We start from the raw sequence: 22,442 nt of genomic DNA, 5'->3' as shown, positions 1-22,442 counted from the left end.
GAATACAAGCTCAGAGATGAAATTACTAAGAATTTCAAAAAGCAATAGCAAAGCGTTAAAATCCAAGCATGGGCCATTCTGAATAGGAGCCCTACATGACATGACTACAGGGTTGCATACCCTGAAGCTGGTCCTGTGGGTAGGGAATGGAGCGTGAATATTTCAATAGGCAAGTGCTTTCTTCATTGGATCTCTCAAAGCCTCGAAATGTAGAAAGGCTTATAAAAACTGGAAACACCTACAGTAGGAATTACTACTGTTTACCAGTATCTGGTGCTCTTCTCCTTCCAGACTCAGCCCATTTTAAAGAACGTCCCTGTGACTTTGGTTAATAAAATGTGCATAAAGTAACATATGTCTCTTCTGGCCAGAAGCACTTAAGAGCTGGTGTGTGATTAATTATTTATCTCCCTTTGCCCCACTCCAGTGACTAACAATATTCCAGATGGTAGAGTCTCCACCAGCCTGGGTCCCTAAATGAGAACAATGTGAAGCAGAGCCCCCATCCTCCTACAACCCTCCCGCTGACCCAGAGTGGACCTGTAGCAAGAAAAAGAAAGAAACCTTTGTTATAAAGATTTGGGAGTTTTTTGCTATTGCCTAGACTACTACAGTGTTATTACTGTCCCTCCCACCCATGGAATATATACTACAACTTAAAATTATCTTTGAAATAGTCATAAAATGTACATTTAGAACCCAAATGCTATAGCTATTTTAAATGGTGATTTCATTTTTTTCTTTAAAATAGAAATTACCTTCGGTAAATTTTGTATTTGTTGACTATTTAATCATTAATTTTTATATGCGTGTTGTTTGAAGGGCAAAACACAAGGGAAAAGTGCTTAAGTTGAACTTAATTTTCCTTTGTATCCAAGGATCTCACTGATATCACAGTCACTGTAATATTCTAGAGTCTGTGTTTCGTGCTACTGGGCAAAACCTTTCCCTTTAGCAAACCTTGATGAATAAAAAGGATAGTAACTCTACTGAATGTTTTCAGTGGCTTCCTTTCCAGTAGTGGAGTGATCAGGGGAGCTATTTTCCCCAAAAAGTATGCAAGGAAGAAACAAAAGATCTGGATTATTTGGGCCTGAATAATTCTGTAGACCTAAAATTCTCCCCAAGATGCCACATACATGGTGCTTTTACTATTGATATTAAACTCCTTTCTCTGATATCTGGAAGGATATAAACTCCATCACCGGGAAGAGCTATTTGTAAAGGAACATGGAAAACTAGTTTTGTTTTTTTGTTTTTAAGATTTTATTTATTTATTTGACAGAGAGAGAGATCACAAGTAGATGGAGAGGCAAGCAGAGAGAGAGAGAGAGGGAAGCAGGCTTCCTGCCAAGGAGAGAGCCTGATGCGGGACTCAATCCCAGGACCCTGAGACCACGACCCGAGCCGAAGGCAGCGACCTAACCCACTGAGCCATCCAGGCGCCCCGGAAAACTAGTTTTAAAAGCAACTATGAAAACTGGCAGAGAAAACTTAGATGGATTCTTTTGTATTCAGAATTAATGCTCCAAGGAGAAAAAAGCCAATGAAAGTAAAGGTCTGAGCAGCAAATTAACAATTCTCATGGTTGGTCTTGATATTTGATGTCAGATAAATTTCAATGAACTAAGTCTCCAGTTTCTTTCTTAGAGCAAATATAAGTCTGCTCTCTATAGACTTTAACAGATGGAAAAGAAATATACTGAATTATGTAAAATGCTAACTCTGAGATCCAGTTATTTGAAGGCTCTTAGAATTCCAAGTAAATTCCCTGTGTTTAGAAATACCTGGTCATTGGCATTTGTAGACCCAATATTTTTTTTTAAAAATTTTATTTATTTATTTGAGAGAGAGAGAGAGAACATGAGAGGGGAGAAGTTCAGAGGGAGAAGCAGACTTCCCGTGGAGCCGGGAGCCCAACTCGGGACTCGATCCCTGGACTCCAGGATCATGACCTGAGCCGAAGGCAGTGGCTTAACCAACTGAGCCACCCAGGGGCCTGACCCAATGTTTTCTGATTTAACTTTCTTTCTTTCTTTCTTTCTCTCTTTCTTTCTTTCTTTCTTTCTTTCTTTCTTTCTTTCTTTCTTTCAAGTAGGCTCCATACTCAGTGTGGAGTCCAATGCAGAGCTTAAACTCACAACCCCAAGATCAAGACCTAAACTGAGATCAAGAGTTAGATGCTTAACTGACTAAACCACCTAGGCACCCCTTCTGGCTTAACTCTCTTTGAGTGACCTGGAAGTTGCAATATAAGTAGAACCTTGTAATTTTGTGAGAGCACAAATGTGAATAAGTTATCACAAGTTTGGGGAATACAAGGAGGTGTGCCTAGCCTGCTGGCCAGCAACTCCACCACAATGCAATGCAGTCTTACTGTTCTCCATCCGCAGCTTATGCAGTAAATCTCAAGGAGTATAACAGTGTGTGTGTGTGTGTGTGTGTGTGTGTGTGTGTGTGTGTGTGTGAAGAGCCCTGTGAAGAAAAATAGTCTCTAGTCCTAATGTTGTTGCAGAAAAGCTAAAACTCTCAGAAAGTAATTATTCTTAGGCAGAGAATACTTTGGGGATAGTTATAGCCCATTGTTAAACACTTTTCCTTTTGAGGCTGGTAATGTGATAAGTCACACATACACTATCTAAAGAAACAGAGGGTGTCACCTGGGTGGCTCAGATGGTTAAGCATCTGCCTTGGCTGAGGTCATGATCTCTGGGTCCTGGGATTGAGCCCCATATCAAGCCTAGCAGTGAGCTCCCCACTCAGCGGGGAGTCTGCTTCTCCCTCTCTTTCTGCCTCTTTCCCTGCTCCACTCAATGCTCCCTCTCTCAAATGAATATGTAAAAAAAAATCTTAAAAAAAGAAAGAAAGAAAGAAACAGAGAAAGAGAAAGGGAGATTGGTTTATGAGACTCTTTAGCAACTTCCTGGTCAGAGCATAGCTACTTTTCAAGTGAGAAATAAAACAATAAAACTAAAGTGAGGAAATGCACTGGAAATAATTACCTTTTACAGAAATAGGATTCAGGAGGTCTATAGAGGCATGTCTATGAAGCAACAGGCAATGTGGCTTCTACTGCTGCAATGAGAGCACTGAAAGTAACAGTTTGTTCAACAGTCTGCAAAATGTGACATTAATGGGGCAGGTGGCTTCAGCTGACCCTCCTCTCAAGCTGAAGAAATCCATCCCCTAGCATAGAAGTGTTCAACTCACCGGGAGCCCCAGCATTTAGAGGCAATTACTTTGTTTCAGAAATACACTAACTGTTATCTTTATGCCAGCAAATGGATAGAGTTGCAAAGGAAACAAAAGGCAGTTGTCAGTCATTTTCTTGAAGGGGGCATTTACAACTTCAGGAATGCCCTTCTGAGGGGGTTCCTTTGCTGTCTGAGTTCATATTGTGTCTTACTCTACAATCCCCTTCCTACATTTCTTCTAGCTCTGGTGCTGCGTAATCACTAAGAAGGGCAGGAGAACCCTGCTCATCTCCTGTGACTTGTCATTCTCCTCTGTTCATATGTTTGAACAAGCACAGTTAGACTCTCATCAGCATAGACTGGATTTTGCAGTTTCCAGCCATTTTACACAATGTTCTGTTCAGTCATTATGCAAGGTAGGATTCATTTATTTTAGCTTCTCTCCATAGTTTTATAAAAGATTCTGATCCTGTACTTATACAAACACCCCTCAAAAGCTTGAGGGAATTTAGGGGCACCTGAGTGGGGCAGTCAATTGAGTGACTGAATCCTGATTTTGGCTCAGGTCCTGATCTCAGGGTCCTGGGATGGAGCCCTGGGTCAGGTTTCAAAGCCACCTGCTTTAGATTCTCTCTCTCACTCTCCCTCTGCCCCTCCCCTCTTTGTGCACACTCACTCACTCTCTCTCTCTCTCTCAAATAAGTAAATCTTTAAAAAAAGTTTGAGGGAATTCAAAACTCAGTAATAATTTATTGCAGTTCAGGGGGAAATTATATCATGTGGTGGTATTTATAAATTTAGTTATTCACAACACGTGCGTGACTCGAGGTGTCCTGACATATATGAAGGACCTATGTTTTCCAATGAAACAACCAATTAAAAACCATTCTCAGTTTAAATAATGTGTAATTTTCAAGTAACAAAATGATGTATAAAGATGCAAGGAAAGAAAGAATCTGTGTAAATTAAGTGTAATTCAGCTCCACTGCCATGTGCCCCTAAGCCTAACAAAACATAAGGGACTTAGAAATTAAGTCACTGTTTCAGAGTTAATCTTGTAAAGAAAACACTTATTAGATTGGAGTTCTAAAGAAGTTGGCTATAAAGACAGACTGCCTCCCAAGTCAAAAGTAGAAAATACCTGGAAATCTAATAAAGGTTTGCCCACAAGTCAAAAAAGCTACAGCTTTATCACCAGTGTTCTTACACCTGTAGAAATGATGTCCATTTCCAGCAGGTATGGCAAACTAGGTAATCTGGCCAGCCCTTCAGGTAAAAACAAATAAAATGCAATAAAATTTATAATCATCTTTTTTAATGCATTAGTGATCTAGCAAGAAAGTGAAGAATACTCAGGCCAAAAACAAAGTGAAAAGGGATAGAAGTACCCAGGGATATAAACTGAGCAATAAAATATTTTCTTTAAGGGCATTTGCTGAACTGGATAACACAAACTTCACTTTTTTGTGGCTTCATAGTTCTGAAGATAAGAGACAAAGTGCAGGGATCCCAAGAGTTGCGGGGAGGGGCATCTATTATGAGACCTAATGAAACTAGGGCCTTACAAACCTCACCCTTATTCTAGTGTAAGAGGAGCAAGTGATAAATCGAGGCACCTCAGAGATACCCCAGGAGACTGCAAGGAGAATTCTCTGCCTCAAATCTTACTACTAAGTAAGAGGAACAAACAAAATCTCACTTGAGAATATATAATTAAGTAAGTGGGCTTATAGACTGAGTTTGCTTTATCTGGATGGTCAGGCTGAGGACTTAGCTTAAAGTGTTCTTGGAGAGAATGTGCCCTCAGGCACATGGCCGAAAGAAACCTACCTTCATTCCCGGCTGCAAAAATTCCCAGAAATAAAGTTCTATAAAATATAGTATATAGGGCGCCTGGGTGGCTCAGCCGTTAAGCAACTGCCTTCGGCTCAGGTCATGATCCCAGGGTTCTGGGATCGAGGCCCACATCCGGCTCCCTGCTCCGCGGGAAGCCTGCCTCTCCCTCTCCTGCTCCCCCTGCTTGTGTTCCCTCTCTGTGTGTCTCTCTCTGTCAAATAAATAAAATCTTAAATATATATATACACACACACACACACACACACACACACACATATATATATATATAATATAATAAAAATCATGAAATACAGAGGAAAACAAAGCCAAAGCCAGCAGAAACCAGTTAGCACGATCAGATCATCAAAGACTTCAGATACAGGAATCTTCAGAAACTATATGGAATAAAAGAAAGGTATAGGGAAGAATGAGTAATGAACAATGGGAGGAATGACCAAACATATTAGAAAAAGAACCAAATAGGGATGCCTGCTCAGTCGGTTAAGTGTCTGCCTTTGGCTCAGGTCATGATCCCGAGGTCCTGGGATTGAGCCCCACATTGGGCTCCCTGCTGACTCTCCCTCTCCCCTCTCCCCCTACTCCTCTCACTCGCTCTTCTCTCTCTCTCTCAAATAAACAAATAAATAATCTTTTTAAAAAAGAACCAAATAAATGTTATAGAAAGGAAATTTGATAATTGAAATTATAAATCTAATGAATGGGTTTAATGGAAGATTAGATATAGAGAATTAGTGAAGCAAAAGTAGGTCACTTTTTTTTTTTTTTGCCTAAAGAATTTTTGCCTAAAGAAACAGATACAGGGAATATAAAAGAAAGAGTACCACAAAGTGAGAAAGTCTAAAATGTACCTAACTAGAGTTCTACAATGCGATGGTCGGTGTTAATGTGTCAACTTAGCTAGGATATAGTACCCAGATATTTGGTCATGCGTTGTTTTAGATATTTCTCTGAAGACATTTTTTAGAGGAGATAAACATTTTCATCAGTAGACTTTGAGTAAAGTCTGATCACCCCTCATTATGTAGACAAGGCCTCGTGAAATCAGTTGAAGGCTCTCCACAATTGCATGAACCAATTACTTAAGATTTCTCTCTCTCTTTCTCTCTCTACACAGACACACACACACACACACTGTTGGTTCTGTTCTCCTGGAGAAGCTTGACTAATACATGCAAGGAAAGAGAGTGAAGTAATATTGAAGAGATAATGCTTGGGAATTTTTCATAACTGATGAAAGACCCCCAACGTACAGATTGAAGACTATTAATGAATCCCCATGCATGATAAATATCGAGAAATATGTAAGTAGACAAAACATAGTTAAGCTGAAGAACCTCAGAAGCAAGGATCAAATCATAAGAGCATCCACAGAGGACAGATTTCTTTCAAAGGAATGAGCATGACTGATAGCACAGTGCTCAGCAGAAACACTGGGAGTCAGAAGACAATGGAATGATACCTTCATATACTGAGGGAAAATAGCTGCACCCTACAACTCTGTGCCCTGAGAAGATACCTTTTAAGAATAATGAAGGAGATGGGGCACCTGGGTGGCTCAGTGGGTTAATGCCTCTGCCTTCAGCTCAGGTCATGGTCCCAGGGTCCTGGGATCGAGTCCCGCATCGGGCTTTCTGCTCAGTGGGGAGCCTGCTTCCTCCTCTCTCTCTCTCTTTTTCTCTCTCTCTCTGCCTGCCTCTCTGCAAACTTGTGATCTTTGTCTGTCAAATAAATAAATAAAATCTTAAAAAAAAAAAAAGGAATTATGAAGGAGGGAATATATTTTCAGACAAACAAAGTAAAAGGAAAAAAGGACAAATGAGATCATCAAAAAGTGAAATCATAAGAAGGGTCTTCATGAAGTCTAAAGGATATATTTCAGGGAGAAGGAAAAAGATCTTTTCTTCCATGTAGGGAGGAGACCCCATATAGACAGAGATGCCTGAAGCGGGTGTGAAAGGCAAAAAGAATGAAAACCAGTGGAAGTAATAAACATGCTGGTAGAGATAAACAAGCAACTGCATAAAATAGCACTAATGACAATTGAGAGGATTAAAAACAAGAAGACTACAAATAAACAAAAACAAGATACCTTTCCTCTCCTAGGTTCATGAAGGCATGCTCTCTATATGCTCTCTATATCATCTTCTAAAACCTTTATTGTTCTTGGGGCACCTGGGTGGCTCAGTTGGTTAAGCATCTCCCTTTGGCTCAGGTCATGATCCCAGGGTCACAGAATCGAGCCCCATATCGGGCTCCTTGCTCTGCGGGAAGCCTGCTCTGCCTGATGCTCCCCCTGCTTGTGCTCACTCTCGCTCTTTCTCTCTCTCTGACAAATAAATAAATAAAATCTTTAGGAAAAAAAAATAAAACCTTTATTGTTCCTGCTTTCATATTTATATGCTTAACCCACCTGAAATTCATTTTCCTATGAGATGTGAAAGAGACGTCTGTCTTTCTTAGTCAGCTTTGCTGCAGTGACAAACAATGCTCTGCTCAAAAATTAGTGGCTTGCACCAACATATATTCTTCCTCAAGTTAATATCGCAACTGCAGGTTTACTGCTTCAGTTCCATCCCAAGTTGTTTCTCATTGCCAGTCCCATGCATCTTCTGCTTCTGAGAACCAGACTGAAAGAACAGCCCTTTGTAAGACATGCCATTCTTAGGGCAGAGGAAAGAGCCAGATACTGTTATACTTAAATTATCTGTCTGGATAGGGCATATGCAACTGCTCAGGCTAGATACAGTGAGATGAGAACATAAACTCTTCATACAGGGAGCCATGATGAATCTTATGGCAATGGGTAGGAGTATATAATCCTCTAACAGGGAAGGATACAAATACAATTAAGTTCCTCATTTAGTTTTTTTCCCTGTGTTATCCCCGATTGTCCCACTATGATGTGCGGAAAAGCCTATCCTTTCCCCAGGGATTGCAGTGCCAGGTTTGTTCAAAGACCAAGCTTCCCACATACCTGAGCTCTCATTTTTTTTTTTCCAATTTCTTCCTTCTCTTTCCCAAACCAGATTATTCGTTACTACAGTGTTAATAGTCTTCATAGCTGGTTAATCAAATCTTTCCACTTTGCTCAGGTGTATCATGACTCATCTTAGATCTTTGCCCTCTCATATACCTTTGTTAATTTCTGGAAAAACCTGTTGGGATCTTGAATAGGTCTAGATTACATCTACTGATCAATTTAGAAAGAACTGGCATCTGTACAATATGGAATCTACTAATTCATTAACATGGCTATTTCAGTCTTCTTTAATTTTTTTCAGTAATGTTTTCTAGTTTCCTGGGTAGAGGTCATCATATTTTCTCTTAGATTTATTCATAAGTGTATGCTTTTCATGATTTTTAAATGATATATTTCCTTTAATTTCATTTTTATACCTTTATTAATTTTCAATTTCTATTTTAGATCCTCTAGATTTTATTTTGGGGTAAAAATAAATCATTTTAATTTTTTATTTTTTGAGATATTAAGCTATCTGTACCAATAATACTTAAGAGTATATTTTCTCCCCTTTGAATGCCATCTTTATTACATACTAAGTTTCCATGAATGCCTAAGTTGTTTTTTTTTTCTTTTCCCTATTCAGTTTTCATATATTTGGCCCATCTACCAATCTTTAGTTATATGTTATTTCCCATGCTCTATTTCTTTGCTGGTATGTAGGCTTTTTCTTTCTCAACCTTCTTTGTTTTTTTCTTTGATTAACTATATTTTGGCTTATTGCTGACACAAAGACATGTGATTGATTTTTGTGTTTTGATGTATTCAGCAACCTTGCTAAATTCTAATGATTAATATTATTAATTCTGATAATTTGGAATAATATTATTAATTCCAATGTTCATTTGGATTCCCTACTATACATTATTATTATTACAAATGAAGTATTGCCTGCCAGGAAAGTTCATCTGACTTTGGCGTTCGAGGTTTTTAGTGGGGTTCTGTCATGTAGGCCTAGAATGCCCTTGTGACTGAACTTAGTTATTCAGTGTCCAGTCCCTCTCAAGGTCTAAAATGACATGGCCCAAGTCTCTCACCAAAAATCACAGTTAGATAGCCTGCTGGATGTGGCCCATGGCCCCAGTTCTTAGGCAAGATAACTCGCCTGTATCAGATGCTTATCAAGCAATATATTCCAAGGAATTGATCAAAGAACAGCCCCTTCTTTAGAATGTACAGGGTTTGGACTGCCCAAGCCAGCTGAGTTAACCCCTTACTAGATGCTTCGGAGTGAATTTGTTTGAACAGACTCCCAAGTCACTTCTGATTTAGAACTCAAGGTTTGAGACTTCTGGGATTACCTTGGTCATATGAATTTGAGTTTAGGACTCTTTAAGGGCTGGCTTTGGGTTATCAATTATCAATAATTATATTATTCTGCTCAGTGCCAGTGCAACATTTCTTGAAGTCATGTGTGTGTGTGTGTGTGTGTGTGTGTGTGTGTGTGTGTGTGTTAGCATGGTGTATTTAATATATTTTTCCCTACAGTGAGGGCATAATCCCACCATAAGGGATCCCAGATGTAATGGGTGGATTCTCCTGTTAGATTTACCAATCTTAGAGGCCTCTAGATCTTGTTTTCTGTCTTCACACCTCAACAAGCCATGACTATCAACCTTAGTTTAAGTTTGCCAAGTTAGACAAATGTCCTTGAGGCAAATGTGACTTTCATAGTCTTTGAGTCCCTTCTTTTTCTTAGATATTTGGCCTGGTCATTCCTTGTTATTTTGCAGTCCTGTGGAATGCTTTTAAGCATAAGCTTTTAAAGTATACTTAATTCTGTCTTTTTTTCTTCTTCTTCTTCTATTTTTTTCATGAGAATCTTGGAGGCTAGAAAATACCTAGCCATTCAGACTACTGGCATAAAAGACCAGTTCCTTTGTGTTCACTCTTTCTTTTAGAAAATAATAGCGAGGGGTGCCTGGGTGGCTCGGTGGTTAAGCCTCTGCCTTCAGCTTGGGCCTTGATCTCAGGGTCCTGGGATCAAGCCCCACATCAGGCTCTCTGCTCAACGGGGAGCCTGCTTTCCCCCCTGCCCCCCCCCCCCCCCCCCGCCTGACTCTCTGCCTACTTGTGACCTCTGTCTGTCAAATAAATAAATAAATAAAATCTTAAAAAAAAAAAAAAGAGAGAAAATAATAGAGATAGTTAAGTTATACGTTTTCCTTTGACTATAACTTTAGTCATTTCCCATAGGTTTTATTATAAATTACTATTCTTTTGTTAATGTCTAAATAAATTGTGATCTCAGGTTTTATTTCCTTTTTGATTCAGGCGAGATTTTAGAAAGCATTCTTCAATTTTGAAGTGGTTAAGTGTTTCTGTTTTGTTATGTTTCTATATTCTTCTGTTGATTTCTAGCCTAATTGAATTGTGGGTACAGAATGTGGCCTGTAAAATCTTTATGTTTCTGGAATCTATTAGGATTTTCTTTGGGCCAAGTACATGATCAATTTTTATGGATATTCTGCAAGCAATTGAAAAGAATGTGTTTTCTCTGTTTATAGAAACCCTGTGTAAACAAGGATAACATTTGTACTTTAAATGAATGTGCTTTTCTCTTTCAATTTCCATATGTGTGTTCTTTGACTTCCCAGAGTAATCTATTGCCTTAGGTCAAAATTTGGACAGTTAGGGCTGAGATAAAAAGAGAAAGTGGTAGTCTATGTTCAGCTTTTGATCACCAAAAAAGGATTTTTAAAAAATCTAAAGTAAAACAATATTCTGTAGAAATCAGATTTTCACCAGAGAAGAGGATTTTCTAAATTCCTTACATTCATTAGCATATCCAAATCTAGGCCTCAGGGATTTTTGCATGCTGAGTTTAAAGTAAACCACAAGTAGGCAGAAACCAGTTTGTTAAGTCCTTGCTAGGAGATCACTTTTTAAAAAAATTTATTTGACAGAGAGCACAAGCAGGGGTAGCAGGAAAGGGAGAAGCAGACTCCCCACTGAGCAGGGAGCCCGATGTGGGGCTCCATCCTAGGACTCTGGGATCATGACCTGATCTGAAGGCAGACACTCAACTGACTGAGCCACCCAGGCGCCCCTAAAAGATCACTTTTTCTGCCCTGCTCTTGTCCTCTGTATTGGAAAAGGGAAAAGATCTGTGTTCTGACCACCTTATTCTGGCTATTGTCTTGGATGGAGTGGTTTTGAGGTTGATATTGGTACTGGTGGTAGAGCGTAGTGGCTGCAAGTAATAGTGATACGGAATTTTTCCCTCCATCGGTGCCCAAGGTTCTTGGTCATGCCACTTTGAAGAACGAAGAGGTAGACTAGGCAAGAGTGGTGGGCAGCAAAGCGAGGTTTATTGAGTGCTAGTAAAGTTTAGAGTGCAAAGCTCCCCTAGAGGGAGGGGACCAAGTTCCCAAGTCTAGGACGTTTTTATGGGCTTGTCAGCAGGATGTTTTAATCTGATTAACCCCCTGTGCCTGTCATCCAACCAGATTTTTGTCACCTATCTATCACGTGGGAAAGGGTGGTGGGCTCCCCTCAGGGTGGTGTAAAATCCTTTTCGGGGTGGTTTTCTCTTAGGGCGGGGCCCCTTGTCCTGTCTGCCTTCCAACTATCCTTCATCAATAAATAAGATGTCAGAAAAGCTGGAATCAGAATGCGCTTATACCTCCCTTCCACTGAGAACTCTTGGAGTATCTGCCACATACAGTGGCCTCCTCGCCATCATGTGGGGACGAACCAGACTGGACAATCTAAGCATGGTCCTGTGGTGAAGTTAGGCAGAGAAAGTGCCCAAGTTGGACCCTTTGCCTCCCTTGACTCCTGTGTACTATGAAAGGAGTCAGAAGTTCCTCTATCCCCCCAAGGTGGGTGGCTGGCTTCCAGAGTGAAGGCTGAGCTGACCCCACCACAGAGGCTGCAGGTGGGCAACAAAAGCTAGGGGTCTGATGTTGGTTTGATGTTGAGGAATGTGAACACTATGGTAGCCAATTCCATGCAAACTACTACGGCCTGCCGTAGTAGTTCAGAGAAGGATAAGGAGACCATTAGCCACAGACTGAAACGGTGGATTCCCCCCAATGAGGTGACTCTGAAGACAACACCAGGTCATGGCCACACAGATCCAAACCACCTCTGCTGAATGGCAAACATCTTTTTGAGAGTGGTAGGGAATGGAAGAAGAAATGTGAAACTCTGAGTATATACCCCAAAGAGACAAAAAATTCAAGAGAGACCAAGATACCTTTCATTAGCAAAGCTACTTTCAGGGCCAGGTCAGGAAGAGTTTCTGAGGAAGATTGGATCGTTATGAGGAATTGAGAAGCTCCAGTTTTTATACCTACCTAAGTATCTGTGCGTGCAGATGTGTGACTCATCTATTATTTGTCAGTTCTAGCTGTCAAATTATTAGGAGAAATATTTACCCTCTCCCCATTTGACAGTAGTTTTATCAATGTCCTATTTCTGAGCAATTTTGCCATAAATACTTTGCTGTGTTCATGCCTGATAACAAAAAAAAAATGTTTTATTTTCTCTGATGGGCTCTATTATTTATCCTTATAAAATATTCATTTCTGTCACATTTAATGTTTGTGGCTTTGGAATCTCTATTATCAGGTGGTAACTTGGGGACTCCTGCTTACTTTGTATATTAGTTTCCTAGGACTAATAAGTACCAAAAACTTGGTGGCTTAAAGCCACACAAATTTATTGTCTCACAGTTCTGGAGACTGGGAGCCTGAAATCAAGGTGTCAGCAAGGCCATGGTCTTTCTGAAGGCTCCAGGGAGAGAATCCTTTCTTAGCTCTCCTAGCTTGTGGTGTTTGTTGGCAATCCCCAGCATTCCTTGGCTTGTAAATGCATGGCTCGGGTCGCAGGGCCCTCTTCTGTCTGTGTGTTCACATTTTTTTCCGTCTGTCCTGTCTGTGTCTGTGTCCAAATTGCACCTTTTTTTACAAGGACACCTGTCATACTGCCCACCCTCATGACTTCATTTTAATTTGAGTACATCTGGAAAACTCCTATTTCCAAAGAAGGTCATACTGAGAAGAACCAAATAAAGTACGTTCTGAGGGCTAACTAAGACTTCACCATGTCTTTGGGGGTTCAGGATTCAAGCCATAACGCTTTGTGTTTGTGTGATCTATTTGGCTCTTTATTTCCGACTCTTATCTTTCTATTCCTGGTACATTTTTTAGACAGAAGATATTTAAGAGTCTATTTTTATAGGGAATTCAACTCATTTTTATGGGTTCTAATGCTTTCATCTTATTTTACATCTACTAGTATATGTGACTATGTTTCCTTTTTTCTCCTTTGCTGAATTTTGCTGGGTTCATCAACTGGTAACTCTGCTTCATTATTAAGATGAAATGATATGGGGGGGAGGGGCGCCTGGGTGGCTCAGTCAGTTAAGCATCTGCCTTCAGCTTAGGTCATGATCTCAGGGTCCTGGGACAAGACCTGTGTCAGGCTCCCTGCTCAGCGGAGAGTCTGTTTCTCCCTCTCCCTCTGTGCTCTCACTCTTGAGCGCTCTCTCTCTAGTTAATAAATAAAATCTTTTTTTAAAAAAAAAGATGAAATGATTTGAACACTTAATTTTTCACTTCTTTCCCTTCCTCCCTGGTGCAATTTCTGTTTTTCTTTTTATTAAACTAGTACCAAATTTTAGATTCAGGTATATTTACATCCTTCCTTATAGAATGGCTCTTCCTGTTCTCAAGAATCTCCTTAATCCTTATACAACAGTATGCAATCATATTAGCGTCATCCACTTACATTTAATTGTATTTAGTGTATGGCTTACCACTATTTCTTAGATAGATAGATAGATAGATAGAGATGGAGGTATAGAGATAGAGATATAAAGGTATAGTCTAATCCTATTTTGAGGTCTTTGTTCTAAATTTAATGTTTATTTGGTTGGAGTAGTTCCTAAGCAATTTCTTGGGAATTTCTTCAGAAAGAGCATATGTCTATATATTTTCTGTGCCACTGTATGTCTGAAAAAAAGTCTGTTTTTTGTTTTCATATATAACGATAACTTGGCTCAGAATAGGAATCTTGACTCATGGTCCTTTACTTCCAAATGCCTCTAAATGTTGTTTCCCTATATCTAGAGTCAAATTATGCAGATGAGAAACCTGAACCCGGCCTGATTATCTTTTCATTTGAGCAACCACATCCCTGTCTGAAAGCTTGCAAGATCTCTTTATTCCTGGGGGTTTAGAAGTTTTACTAGGATGTGGCCAGGTTTGTTCCCTTTTGCCTAAACTCTGCAGGCCGCTTCCTGAACCCTTTCAACCTGAAAAAATTTTTCAGTTCAGGGAAGTTTTTACTCTGGTTTTTGTTTTGTTTTGTTTGTAATTATATCTTCTTCATCCCTTCTTGTTTTCCATCTGGAACTCTTATGATTCCCAGCATCCTTGGATTTGCCTTTCATGGATCACCCTTTTACTCTTGATTTCCCTTTTGCCATCATTTTGCTTAGGGATGTGAGATCGAGTCCCCATATATGTTCAGATCATTTTCCTTTCAGCAGTGTTCATTCTCTTTTTCACCTCTCTTGAGCTTATATTTTGATATAGTTTTTATAATACAGAAAAGTTGCAAGAATAGTACAAGACATCCTTTTACCAAGTGTTTATGTTTTTGCCCTTTGTGAAATTTTTACATAAGGAATCATGTTTTAAATTTCTGTTTAGTCATAGATAGCTTAGAGTATTTGTTGCTGAAATGAGTAAAAGTTGTTTTACCACGTTATCCATTTGGCTATGTTTGGCATATGTGCAAGTTGGTGGGGGAATATTTATCTAGTAATTTGACTTCTTATTAAACTATCACATTAATCCTATATTTTTCAGTTAATTTGTTTATACTTTCTCAATCATAAAAACTGCAAATAATGACAGTTTTGTATTTTTCTTTCCTATAATTGAACCTTGTCCTATTATTTTGACAAGAGCCTTCAGAATGTTGAAACATGGTCCTCCTGGTTTTTAGTTCCTCATCTTAAAGGGCTTTCCCAAGAAATTGAGGAATGTCCCTTGGTATTCACCGTAAAGAGTGATATTTGCTGTTAGCCCTTGAAACATGTCCCTTCTCAAGTTAAAGAAGTCCCATGTATTTCCAGTTTAAGAATTTTGGTTAATAATAGATGTTAAATTTTATCAAATCTCTTTTCTGTACCTATCATAATAAGCACATAGGTTTTCTCATATAATCTATAAATATAGTGAATCACAATGAATTTCCCAGTGTTTAGCTATCTTCACATGCCGGCATAATGCTGATTGCTCAAAGCATATTCATCTCTAACATTGAGCTGTGGCCTTCTTTTCCCCTTACTGTCCTGGTTTTACTGTCATAGTTACATAAACTTCTCATCTTTTTCTATGCCCTTAAAAACATTTAAAGTCAACTAAGAATAGAAGATGATAAAGTCTTGAGGAGTTAATAAATCTCTTGAAGGCCAAATCTAGAAATTTAAATGAAAAGTAATGGCAATAAAAGACTTTCATATCCTCTACTCTCCTCACTTTGTTAGAACAGAATCTTCAAATGAACCAGCTGATTTTAAGGCATCAGTTGCTCAGAGCATCATGAACACCAAACTAAGGAAGAAGCACTGTCATTTCAGAAATGTCCACGCCTTCCACTAGCCAAATATTTAAAAATGTATATAGCTTACGGGGCACTTGGATAGCTCAGTCAGTTAAGCATCTGCCTTTAGCTCAGATCATGATCTCAGGACCCTGTGATTGAACCCTGCATTGGGCTCTCTGCTCAGCAGGGAGTCTGCCTCTTCCTCTCCTTTCTCTCCCCCTACCATGCTGCGGTCTCTCTTAAATGAATAAATAAAATCTTAAAAAAAAAAAAAAAAAGTGTAGGGGCGCCTGGGTGGATCAGTGGGTTAAACCTCTGCCTTCAGCTCAGGTCATGGTCCCAGGGTCCTGAGATCGAGCCCCGCATCAGGGTCTCTGCTCAGCAGGGAGCCTGCTTCCCCCTCTCTCTCTGCCTGCTGCTCTGCCTACTTGTGATCTTTCTCTGTCAAATAAATAAATAAAATATTTTTAAAAAATTGTGTAGCTTATAAAGTCAAATAGTGGACACCTGGGTGGCTCAGTGGATAAAGCCTCTGCCTTTGGCTCGGGTCATAATCTTGGGGTCCTGGGATCAAGCCCTGCATCCGGCTCTCTGCTCAACGGGGAACCTGTTTTCCCCCTCTATCTCTGCCTGCTGCTCTGCCTGCTTGTGATCTCTCTCTGTCAAATAAATAAATAAAGTCTTTAAAAAATATATAAAGTCAGATAGTACTAAAAATGATTAAAAAAATAAAACACAAAAACCATTTACTTATGAGGTGCCTGAGTGGCTCACTCAGCTGAGTGTCCAACGCTTGATTTCGGCTCAGGTCATGATCTCAAGGTCCTTGGATAGAGCCCTGTGTGGGGCTAGCTGCCTAGTGTGGAATCTGCTTGTCCCTCTCCCTCTGCCTACCCCTCACAGCTTGTGATCTCTTTCTCTCTCTCATAAATAAATAAAATTATAAAAGTAAAAATCAGGAACTAATCACTGTCCTCCTTGCCTCTGCCTCCTCAGCCCTATGGGCATCCACTTCATATTTCTTCTCTTCTCACTGTATTTCCATGTCAGAAAGGGTATACTGCTGTCTTTCGATTCATTGATTTATTCATGATCTACTGTTTTCCTATTATGAGAGCTGAAGATTTTAACTTTCAAACAGTTTCTACTCTTTTCCCTATTCCCTCAAAATAATTGTATCTTTACAAACTATGGAAAGAACCTAGATGTCCGTCAACAGATGAATGGATAAAGAAGATGTGGTATACATACACAATGGAATACTATGCAGCCATCAAAAGAAATGAAATCTTGCCCTTTGCGACGACGTAGATAGAACTAGAGGGTATTATGCTGAGCGAAATAAGTCATTCGGAGAAAGACAATTATCATATGATCTCCCTGATATGAGGAAGTTGAGATGCAACATGGGGGATTTCGGGGTTAGGAAAAGAATAAATGAAACAAGATGGGATTGGGAGGGAGACAAACCATAAGAGATTCTTAATCTCACAAAACAAACTGAGGGTTGTCGGGGGGAGGGGAGGAGGGAGAGGGTGGTGGAGTTATGGACATTGGGGAAAGGATGTGCTATGGTGAGTGCTGTGAAGTGTGTAAACCTGGCGATTCACAGACGTGTATCCCTGGGGCTAATAATACATTATATGTCAATAAAAAATATATATATAAGATAATTGTATCTTTAAAAATAATTCACAGTCATCTTTATGTTAAATAAATCTTGCACACTGCTGAGCTGAATGGTATACTCTTATTATACTTTCTTTCTTGCAAGATGCTTTAATTTTCTTGTGATTCATTGCCTCATCTTTTCATTTGCTTAGTTTTCCCTGAATCTATTGCTAAGTGTTCTAATATTCCCCCAATACTCTGTAGAGTGCCTCTCAGTACAATTTCCCACGCAGTCAAGTCTGTTGGATAACTTCTCTTTCCAAGTGCCTCCTGCAGATTGGCGGTGATGTTCTCCTGGCCAAGGCACAACACTCAGTTTGGGCATCCCTTTACTGCTTTCCTGCCCTGGGTGCTCTGCTTTGCATTTCCATGTCTTTTTTCTTGATTTAGTACCTCTTTTTGATGAACTACATGTTCCAGTAGCTTCCTGTGAAAGGCCTGGGTCGTGTTAATCCCTACCACTTGGATCTGGTGCCTGAAACTCTGCTGAAAAGTTTTGAGACTTTGCATGTCTGGAAATATCTTTATTATGTCCTCATGCTCAATTTTCCAGGGCATGACATTCTAAGTGGAAATTAATTTTGTGGGCATTATTCCTTTTCCTTCTGGCTTCTAATGTTACTACTGATATGTCACCATGATTATTTTCTTATTCCCAGTTTATTGTGTATGATTGTTTTTTTTCTCTCTGAAAACTTTTAGGATATTCTTGTCTCTGGTAAGAATAAATAATATCGTGAATAAATTCTGTCTGTCCAGAGACTCTTCTTCTTTGATGTTATTCAGCCATTTGATCCTCAAACAACCGTATGAGGTTGTTGCTACTATAATTATTCTCATTTTACAGCAGTGGAAAACATGACACAGACAGATTAGGTTCTGTTCCTCCCAGTCCAACTCTACAATACATGCTCTGAACCACTATTTTTAGCTTCTGCAAGAAGGTGAAAGGAATCAAAAGAATTGCCCGCCAATGCAAAGTTTCAGGCACTCGCCCAAGGAGTAGGGATTAACACCACCTGGAATTTGGCTTCTTGATCTATACACAAGGTCAATGCTAATCAGGAAGCGGTGTTTCTGTACTAGCCTGCCTTGGACATTTCCTAACAGGAACCAGCCAGTAGTGCTTTCTAGCTGGCAGGCAAGAACATCCAAAGGCAGAACAGGTGTAATTTTCAGCGTGGCCTCATATTACTTCCAGCTGACCGGGAGCCTTGCTGAGGGTGAATCGCTGTCTGTCAAGCTGACCCAGCACCAGTCTTGGCAGCAGCAAGCTCTCCTCTTTGTGACGTCTTAGGGTGTCTTGCACCCAGATGCTGCTGGCTGTTCATCCCCTTATCTTCTGTACCTACTGCAGTCATAGTGAGTTTCCTCTTCTTACCTTCTAGAATACCATTGTAGAAGTCCATCGTTGGCACACGATTGATTTCTGTGTGTGATAGTCTTGGGATTCTTTTGTTAACTTTTCACACATTTACATCTTCCTAGCTAGACTGTGGGCAGAACTATCTTATACATCTTCCAAGTTGTCATGGTGACAAAGAGACAACATATATATACCCACACACACATGCATTTGTGTGCACATGCTTTTTAAAGGCCTTTTATCATAGAGGTAATATGTCCTCATACTAAAAAGATTAAAATAGTGCAGAAGGTAGAAAATGAAAGTTACATTTTCACAACTATTCTATTTTATTTTATTTTATCTTATCTTATTTTACTTTAGAGTGGGGGGAAGAAGAGGCAGAGGGAGAGGGAGAGAGAGAGAGAGAATCCCAGGCAGGCCCTGTGCCCAAAAAGGAGCCCAACACAGGGCTTGATCTTACAACCCCAAGATCACAACCCGAGCTGAAATCAATAATCTAATGCTTAACTGACTGAGCCACCCAGGCACCCCTACATTTTCTCAATCTTTCTGAGTCTCCCAATTCCCTGCTTTCATCTTCTGCCATCTCACTGTCTACTCCCACTCCACAGAAACAGCAATGGTTATTTATGTATCTCTTTCCAGAAATTTTCTATGTGTATAATAACATACATATGTATTATATCTTTTTTTTTAAGATTTTATTTATTTATTTATTTATTTTTAAAGATTTTATTTATTTATTTGACAGAGAGAGATCACAAGTAGGCAGAGAGGCAGGCAGAGAGAGAGAGGAGGAAGCAGGCTCCCTGCTGAGCAAAGAACCCGATGTGGGACTCGATCCCAGGACCCTGAGATCATGACCTGAGCTGAAGGCAGCGGCTCAACCCACTGAGCCACCCAGGCGCCCCTTTATTTATTTATTTGACAGAGAGAGATCACAAGTAGGCAGAGAGAGAGGAGGATGCAGGCTCCCTGCTGAGCAGAGAGCCCGATGTGGGACTCGATCCCAGGACCCTGAGATCATAACCTGAGCCGAAGGCAGCAGCTTAACCCACTGAGCCACCCAGGCGCCCTAACACTTCTTTTTTTTTTTTTTTTTTTTTAAAGATGTATTATATCTTTTAACAGAAATGGAATCATGTTATGAATACAGTTCTGAAACTTGGCAGTTTCATTTGTTATATTTTTAACATCTTTCTGTAGGTGCAAATTCTTCTCCTGTGTAGTATGAAGGAATCAGTCCTTCTAACCAGTCATCTACTGATGGGCATTTAAGTCCCGCCTAGTTTGGGGTTTTTTGTCATTGTTTGCTTTGCTATTACAATCAATGTTGTAATGAACATCCTTGTAAGAACATCTTAATGACTTATGCAAGTATATTTGTAAATGAACTCATTGAAGTGGAACTTCTGGGTCAAAAGGTATATGCACTTAAAACTGTCATAAGTACAGCTGCACTTATTTCCATGAAAGTTATGCCAAATCTACTCCTCCTAACATGTCTGAGAGGGTTTGTTTTCCACCGTTATATCCAATTCCAAATCATGTAGCTTTTTAATGTTTCCTTATCTGCTTTGGAGGAAAATTTCCGCTTCTTTGTCATTTTAATTCTCTAATGATGATTGAAGTTGAGCATATTTTCAGATATTTGTTGGCTATTGGTCTCTTTTTTTGTAATGAACTGATTTTTATGTCCTCTAACCAAATTTTCTAGTGAGCTGTCCGTTGGTTCTTTGCTGTGGTTTGGCTTTTTGTTGGTTTGCAAGAGGTTTGTTTGTTGTTTTGTGTGTGTGTGTGTGTGTGTGTGTGTGTGTGTGTGTGTATACATATATATATGATATTAGTCCATTGCCTGTTACATCTTTGCCAATATTTTCCCTGGTTTATTATCTATGTTTTAACCCATATGTTTCTGTTCTTTTTACTTCGTTACTGCGTGTGTGTGTGTGTGTGTGTGTGTGTGTGTGTGTGTACACCTGGCAATGTATATGAACTAAGGCAGCAGAGTGGAGGATTGTTTAAAGCCCCCAGGCACAGGAGTGGAGAGGATAAGGGAGGAGGGAAAGAAACAAAGGAACTTGCCAAGCCCTAAAGCTCCTATGCGTTTGCTCATTCCACGAGAGTAATAAGCCTTACAAAGCAGCCGGGAGGTAACCATTATCTAAACCTGAGACTTCTATTTACATAGTTTTCAGTAAAGAAGAAAAACCGAAATGAGAAAAAAGTTTCAAAATCATTAGAAATCATTAGAAAAAAGCTAGCTTTCTCCTCCCTCTGCCCACCCCCAAAAAGATTATGGGCTATCAGGATTGGATGACAAATTAATATGCAACTTGTCCATGCCAACTCTTCCGGCCAGTTTAATTCTCATCAGCCACTATAATTTATTAACAGTGAGGTGAGAAAAGACATGAATCAGCTTAATGTGATATAAGTAGGGCGTTGCCATAGCAACAAGATGCAGTCTGTTTTCTACTATTTATGTATGGTTTATTTTCTCCAGAGCCTCTGAGTTATTACTTGAAACAAATGGAATGAGAAACATCTTGTTCCGAACACCGCCCCCCACCCTTCAGTGTGTATGTGTATATAAAACCACATTTTTTTTCCATGAGAGAAAAAAACAAATACACGAAATTTAAAAAAAAAAAAGAAATATTTATAGCAAAAAAGCTAACTACATAGTTTCCAATCCACCGTGATTTTGCAGAACTCAAACGCTTTTTTTATTTTCACCTCTGAGACACGCAATTCCTTACTGAAACCTCTGGGAGAAAACCCAAAACACATGCTGGAAGCAAACCCAAAGCTAATATTGTTTCTCAAAGGAAACATTCATATTCTCTACCCAGACTTCATGACTGGCTGGAACCAGCTCCCCACTCCTAGAAGAGTAGACTAAGAGTGAGCAGACTGAGCCTGGTGACAAGTTCGTATTTTACTCGATCTCAAAAATTCAGAAGAGAATTCCAGTCCAGGGTGGCAGCAAGGGCTGAGATTATGAGTCTTTCTGCTTGTGGAGGGCACCGCAGATCCTTAAGGAATCTTACCAGCCAATAAGCAGCCCCACCAGTGCCTGAATTACCTTGTGAGAAACGGGCACATTTCACAGAAGATCCCCTTCATTTCCCCATTTTGCACTTTTCTCTGAGGATGGAGAATTCAGGTTTTTTGTTTGTTTTTTTACATTTTAAAGATTTTATTTTTATTTATTTGTGTGTGTATATGAGAGAGAAAGAGAGAGCACGAGCAGGGGGAGGGGTAGGCAGAGGGAGAAGCATTCCCAGCTGAGCAAAGAGCCTCATGCCAGAACCCTGGGATCATGACCTGAGCCTAAGGCAGATGCTTAACTGACTGAGTCATCCAAGCGTCCCTAGAATTCAGTTTTTAGGTCAGAGATGGAGTTGGTCATCTCCAGGCCAGAGAAGACATCAGGGTTTCCACTGAGCAGAAAGGGAAGTGGGAACGGAGTCCCTTCATCACCCCTCTTCCCTAATCCTAACTCCCAGTTCCTATCGTAATTGCCCCCATGCTCAGTAAAGACAGGAAGAGGCATAAAACAGAGGGGAAATGCAGTGCTCAGATCTTCACTCTGCATTAAATATGAATGAACATTTATTTGGTTATTTTATTTGAAACTTTCTGTCACTTCATAAGTGTAGCAAATCTTCCCAGTCAGATCCTCTACCTTCTAAGCTTGGGTGTGGGCTCGAGCTGAAAAAGCCCAGTCATAACCAGTAGCACTCACTTCTCATGAAGATGGCTA

General features: G+C 39.8%; 1 long non-coding RNA gene across 1 annotated transcript; it reads right to left on the bottom strand.

Moving 5' to 3' along the window:
- Positions 1-1,399: 1,399 nt before the first annotated feature.
- On the bottom strand, positions 1,400-21,067 carry LOC116595553. Its single transcript, XR_004287735.1, has 3 exons — positions 21,055-21,067; positions 19,927-19,933; positions 1,400-1,471 (listed from the first exon to the last, which is right to left on the bottom strand). It is a non-coding gene; the product is annotated as an uncharacterized LOC116595553 (long non-coding RNA).
- Between the last annotated feature and the right edge of the window lie 1,375 nt (positions 21,068-22,442).

Source organism: Mustela erminea, chromosome 7 (genome assembly GCF_009829155.1).
Source record: "Mustela erminea isolate mMusErm1 chromosome 7, mMusErm1.Pri, whole genome shotgun sequence".
Lineage (NCBI taxonomy): Eukaryota > Metazoa > Chordata > Mammalia > Carnivora > Mustelidae > Mustela > Mustela erminea.
This window is presented reverse-complemented; position numbering and strand designations above follow the sequence as displayed.